Below are 6,133 nucleotides of genomic sequence, written 5' to 3'. Positions count from 1 at the left end.
AGTGCAGAGGATCATAGGGGAAGGGAGGGAAAACTGAATGGGAAGTCATCAGAGAGGGAGACAAACCATGAGAGACTCAACTATAGGAAACAAACTGAGGGGAGATGAGTGGGTGGATGGGGTAATTGGATGATGGCCATTAAGGAAGGCACATGATGTGATGAGCACTGGGTGTTATGCAACTGATGGATTATTGAACTCCACATCTGAAACTAATGATGTACTATATGTTGGCTAATTGAATTTAAATAAAGATAAATAGAAAACCTGAAAGACTCCACCAAAAAATCGTTAGAACTGATACATGAATTCCATAAAGTTGCAGCATACAAAATCAATGCACAGAAATCTGTTGTATTTCTATACACCAATAATGAAGCAGCAGAAAGAGAAATCAAGGAATCAATCCCATTTACAAATTGCACTTAAATCCATAAGATACCTAGGAATAAATGTTACAAAAGATGTTAAAGATCTGTACTCTGAAAAGTATAAAACATTTGTGAAAGTCATTGAAGAGGACAAAAGAAATGGAAAAACGTGTCATGCTCATGGATTGGAAGAACAAACATTGTTAAAATGTCTATACTATATGTCTATACTACCCAAAGGAATCTACACATTCAGTGCAATGCCTATCAAAATGCCAATAGCATTTTTCACAGAGCTAGAACAATCCTAAAATTTGTATGGAATCACAAAAGACCATGAATAGCTAAAGCAACCCTGAAAAAGAAAGGCAAAGCTAGAGGCATAATTATTCCACACTACAGGCTATATTACATCTGTAGTCATCAAGGCAGTATGTTACTGGCACAAAAACGACACATAGATCAATAGAACAGAAGAGAAAACCTAAAAATGCACCCACAACTATATCAACTAATGTTCAACAAAGCTGGAAAGAATATTCAATGGAAAGAAGAATGAAACTGGAACACTTTCTTGCACCATATACAAAAATAAATTTAACATGGTTGGAAGACCTAAATGTGAGACAGGAAACCATCAAAATCTTAGAGAACACAGGAAGTAACCTCTTTGACATTGGTCATAGCAACTTCTTACTAGATATGTCTCCAGAGGCAAGGGAAACAAAAGCAAAAATGAACTATTGGGATTTCATCAACATAAAAACAAAACAAAACAAAACAAAAACTTCTACACAGCAAAGGAAACAATCAACAAAACTAAAAGGAAGCCTATGGAATGGGAGAAGATATTGGCAAATGACATATCTGATAAAGGGTTAATATCCAAAGTCTGTAAAGAACTTATCAAATTTAACATCCAAAAAATAAATATCTAGTTAAGAAATGGGAAGAAGACATGAGTAAACATTTTTCCAAAGAAGACATCCAGATGGCTAAGAAACACATGAAAAGATGCTCAACATCATTCATCATCAGGGAAATACAAACCAAAACCAGGATAAGATACCACCGTACACCTGTCAGAATGGCTAAAATTTACAACTCAAGAAACTATGGATGTTGGTGAGAATGCAGAGAAAGGGGAACCCTGTTCCACTGTTGGTGGGAAGGCAAACTGGTGCAGCCTCTCTGGAAAACAGTATGGAAATCCCTCAAATAGTTAAAATAGAGCTATCCTACGATCCAGCATTTGCACTGCTAGATATTTAGCCAAAGATACAGATATCTCATTGTAGCTTTAATTTGCATTTCCCTTATAATGAGTGGTGTTAGGCATATTTTCATGTTTCTGTTTGCCATCTGGATGTCTTCTTTGGAGAAATGTCTATTCATGTCATCTGCCCATTTTTTAATTGCATTATTTGTTTTTGTGTGTTGAGTTGTATAAATTATTTATACATTTTGGATACTAACCCTTTATCAGATATGTCATTTGCAAATATCTTGTCCCATTAGGTAGATTGCCTTTTAGTTTTGTTGTTTCCTTTGCTGTGTAGAAGGTTTTTTATTTTGATATAGCACAAATAGTTTATTTTTGCTTTTCTTTCCCTTTCCTCAGGAGACCTATCTAGAAAGATGTTGCTATGGGTGATGTCAGAGAAATTACTACCTGTGCTTTCTTCTGGGATATTTATGGTTTCATGTCTTACATTTAAGTCCTTAATTCATTTTGAGTATATTTGGTGTATGGTGTAAGAAAGTGGTCCAGTTTTCCCAGCACCATTTGTTGAAGAGACTATCTTTTTACCATTGGATATTCTTTCCACCTATGTCAAAGATTAATTGACCATAAAATTGTTGGTTTAATCCTCTGCTTTCTATTCTGTTCCATTGATCTATGTGTCTGTTTTTGCACCAGTACCATACTGTTTTGATTACAACAGCTTTGTAATACACTTTGGAGTCTGGAATTGTGATATCTCCAGGTTTTTTTTTTTTTTCTTTGTGAAGATTGCTATAGCTATTTGGGGTCTTTTTAGGATTATTTGTTCTATCTCTGTGAAAAATGCTATTCATATTTTTTTCTTTTTATCATAGAAAAACATTTATTTGTTAACAGTATCTTCCACTGCCATGACATCTGAACAGGCTTTCAACTCTTTAAAGACTGACCTTAATATAACAACATTACAGGAGATAAAATTTACATTTTTAAATAAGGATAGTAAAAAGTGAAAAAATGTAATGCTACATTCCTTAATATCCATGAAAAAAATTTTAACTCAAGTTTAAATACTTTTGATTTTATTTATTTATTTTTTAAATTTTATTTATTTATTCATGAGAGACAGAGAGAGAGAGAGAGGCAGAGGGAGAAGCAGGCTCCCAAGGAGCAGGGAGCCCGATGCGGGACTCGATCCCAGGACCCTGAGATCATGACCTGAGCCGAAGGCAGACGCTTAACCATCTGAGCCACCCAGGCGCCCTACTTTTGATTTTATTAAAGAAAGTATAAAATACCAAATTCTACATTTTTAAACACTACTATTTTAAGAATCACTTATTTCTTCATAGAGCCAGCATGTTTCCCATACTTCCATATATCTTGAGATCTCCTCTCAGGAGGCTGGTAACACTTTTCAACAAGGGCATTAATAATAAAACTTTTGGGGTTTTCCTTGGGGTTTCCCCCAATTTTTTCTCCATTTCTTTTTTCAATTTATTCACCTCCTACCTCTTGGCCATTGCCACAAGATCCTTTGGGATACTCTGTTGTGCTCTTTCCAGAATATTAATTAACTCTCCAGCAACCCTCCAGTCATTTCTAGTGAGGAGAATAATAAATATCCCAGTTCTCCCTGCTCTTCCAGTACGCCCTACTCTGTGCATGTATTCTTTGATGTTCGGGGGAAATCATAATTATAGACATGTGTGATATCAAGTACGTCAAGACCCCGAGATGCCAAGTCGGTGGCAATCAATATTTTTACCTTACCTGTTTTAAAGTTTTCTAATGCCCTCTCTTGGTCACTCTGCTCCTTATTACCATGAAGGGATTCCACTGATAACATGTCGCAGAATCAGGTCGCTTGATAGGTGGTCAGCAACAGCTTTTCTGCTGACAAACACTATGACTTTGTCTTTGGGAGACATGCTTTCTAGAAAAGTTTGGATATGAGAGCATTTCTCTTCTTCGGTGGTGACAATTATGTTTTGTTTCACAGTACTTACTGCCACTAGATCCAAAGTACAAACATATACAGTCATTGACTCTTTCAAATAAGTCTGTGCAAGTCGACGGACAGCATATGGCCATGTTGCACTTGTCATAATAGTCTGCCTGTATGGGCGCACATCTAATAAAATCTTCATTATCTGGGGTTCAAATCCCATATCTAGCATCTTGTCGGCTTCATCTAAAACCAAGTAGGTTACATTTCTGAGGTTAACAAAGTTATTCATTTGTAGATCATTCAGTCTTCCAGGAGTTGCAATAATAATATCTACTCCTTTTTTCAGATCTTCTATTTGTCCATTTCTATCTCCACCACCATATATACACACACTTTTGAGGCCTTTATATGAATACTTAAAACATTCAGCTTCCACTTGAAGTGCTAACTCATGCGTAGGTGTAAGGACTAACACGCTGGGTCCATTCCTTTTTCCTCTAATTACAGGCTGTGAATTCAAGTGTATAAATCCGGGCATTAAGTAGGACAGTGTTTTCCCGGTTCCAGTTTGGGCTACGCCTATAAGATCTACACCTTGTAAAACTATCGGCCATGACTGCGACTGGATCAGTGTTGGCTTTTGAAAGCCTGCCTTTTTAATGTTTTCCATAACCTCAGGATAACACTGAAAAGCATCCTCAAATTTACAAGTAGGATTGGGTATATGACGCTTCTCCCCTTCTTTCGAGTCATCACACATTATAATTTTCTTTCCTCCGAGTGTCTACTTGCACTGTGACATTGAACTTGTTGCTTCTGACTCCACGTAAAGGTTTTTCTTAATTGGTGGTAAATCTTCCCACTATTTTTTCCCCCACTTCAAAGCATCTTCTCGAATTTGATCCCAATCAATCAATGGCTGATTCTCTGTAACATTACTATCTGTCTTTACATCTCTTCCAACAGAAGGTTGGAATGCAACAATATCAGTTCTGAGTTCTGAATTGTAATTTTCTTGTTTTTTAACAAGATTATCTATCACAGTTTTGGCCTTCGCCTGCATCACCTTGTTGACAAAGATTTTGACATCTGCTTCTTCTGAATTACATGTTATTATCTGTATTTTCGTGTTTGTTGTACTTTGGATGTCTTTTATTTTTGATCCTCCACGACCGATCACAGTGCCAACCCACACGTTATTCAATCCAAAGCAAAGCAGCGGTTCTCGGAGGCCAGCGGCCCCAGGTTGCTGGAGGCAGGAGGGGTTCCTCCAGCCGCCACCTCTGCCGCCCCTACCGGCCTCCTGACCTCTTTGATTCGGGTCCTCCGTCGGCCTCCTTTCCGGAGCACGGGACACTGCTGAGTTTCACTGGGAAGCAACAACCCATGAGGAGGTGTTGGCGCCTGCTTTTTGCTTCAACATGGTTCGGTGAGGAAGATCAGGCACGTCCGGCATCACTCCGGTCTGGCTCTGCACCACTCCATGGTGCCATCGTAGAGTCTTCTCTGCTCTTCATATTTTAATATGGATTGCTTTAAAGTTGTTGATTGCTTTGGGTAGAATAGACATTTAAACAATATTTCTTCTTCCAACCCATGAGCTTGGCATGTCTTTCCATTTTGTCTTCATGTCTTCTTAAATTTCTTTAATTAGTGTTTTATAGTTTTTAGAATACATGTCTTTTACATCCTTAGATAAATTTATTCCTAGATATGTTATAACTTCGGTGCAATTATAAATGGTATAGTTTTCTTAATTTTCTTAATTTTTCTTTCAGCTACTTTTTATTAGTGTATAGAAGTGCAATAGATTTCTGTACCTTGATTTGGTATGCTATGACTTTATTAAATTCATTTATCAGTTCCAGTAGTGTTTTGGTGCAGTCTTTAGGGTTTTCTATATAATATCATGTGATCTGCAAATAGTGAAAGTTTTACTTCTTTCTTACCAAGTTGGATGTCTTTTATTCCTTTATCTTGTCTGATTCCCGTGCCTTGGACTCCCATTACTCTGTTGAATAAAAGTGGTGAAGGTGGATATCCTTGTCATCATCATGACCCTGGGGAAAAGCTCTGAGTTTTTTCCACTGAGGATGATGTTTGCTGTGGGTTTTTCATATATGGCCTTTATTTTGTTGGGGTATGTTACCTCTAAACCTACCTTGTTGAGGGTCTTTATCATGAATCAGTGTTGTACTTTATCATATGCTTTTTCTCCATCTATGAAATTATCAGATGATTTTCATTCTTTCTCTTATTGATGTGATGTATCAGAATTTTTGATTGGCAAATATTGAACCACCTTTCCATCCTGGGAATAAATCCCGGTTGATCTTGGTGAATGATTTTTTTAAAATTTTAAAAATTATTTATTTATTTGACAGAGAGAGAGAGGGCACAAGCAGTGGGAGAGGGAGAAACAGACTCATTGACAATCAGAGAGCTGACACAGGGCTTGATCCCAGCACCCTGAGATCATGACCTGAACTGAAGGCAGACACTTAACTGATTGAGCTACCCAGGCGCTCCATGGTGAATGGTTTTTTAAGTGTATTGTTCTATTTGGTTTCCTAGTATTTTGTTGGG

General features: G+C 37.3%; 1 pseudogene; it reads right to left on the bottom strand.

Annotated features, from left to right (window-relative positions):
- Nucleotides 1-3,025: 3,025 nt before the first annotated feature.
- On the bottom strand, nucleotides 3,026-4,970 carry LOC118027357 (annotated as a pseudogene).
- Between the last annotated feature and the right edge of the window lie 1,163 nt (nucleotides 4,971-6,133).

Source organism: Mirounga leonina, unplaced genomic scaffold (genome assembly GCF_011800145.1).
Source record: "Mirounga leonina isolate KUSES-001 unplaced genomic scaffold, KU_Mleo_1.0 Mir_101529, whole genome shotgun sequence".
NCBI classification, from domain to species: Eukaryota; Metazoa; Chordata; class Mammalia; order Carnivora; family Phocidae; genus Mirounga; species Mirounga leonina.
The sequence above is the reverse complement of the archived record's forward strand: the minus strand, read 5'-3'. Positions and strand labels throughout refer to the sequence as shown.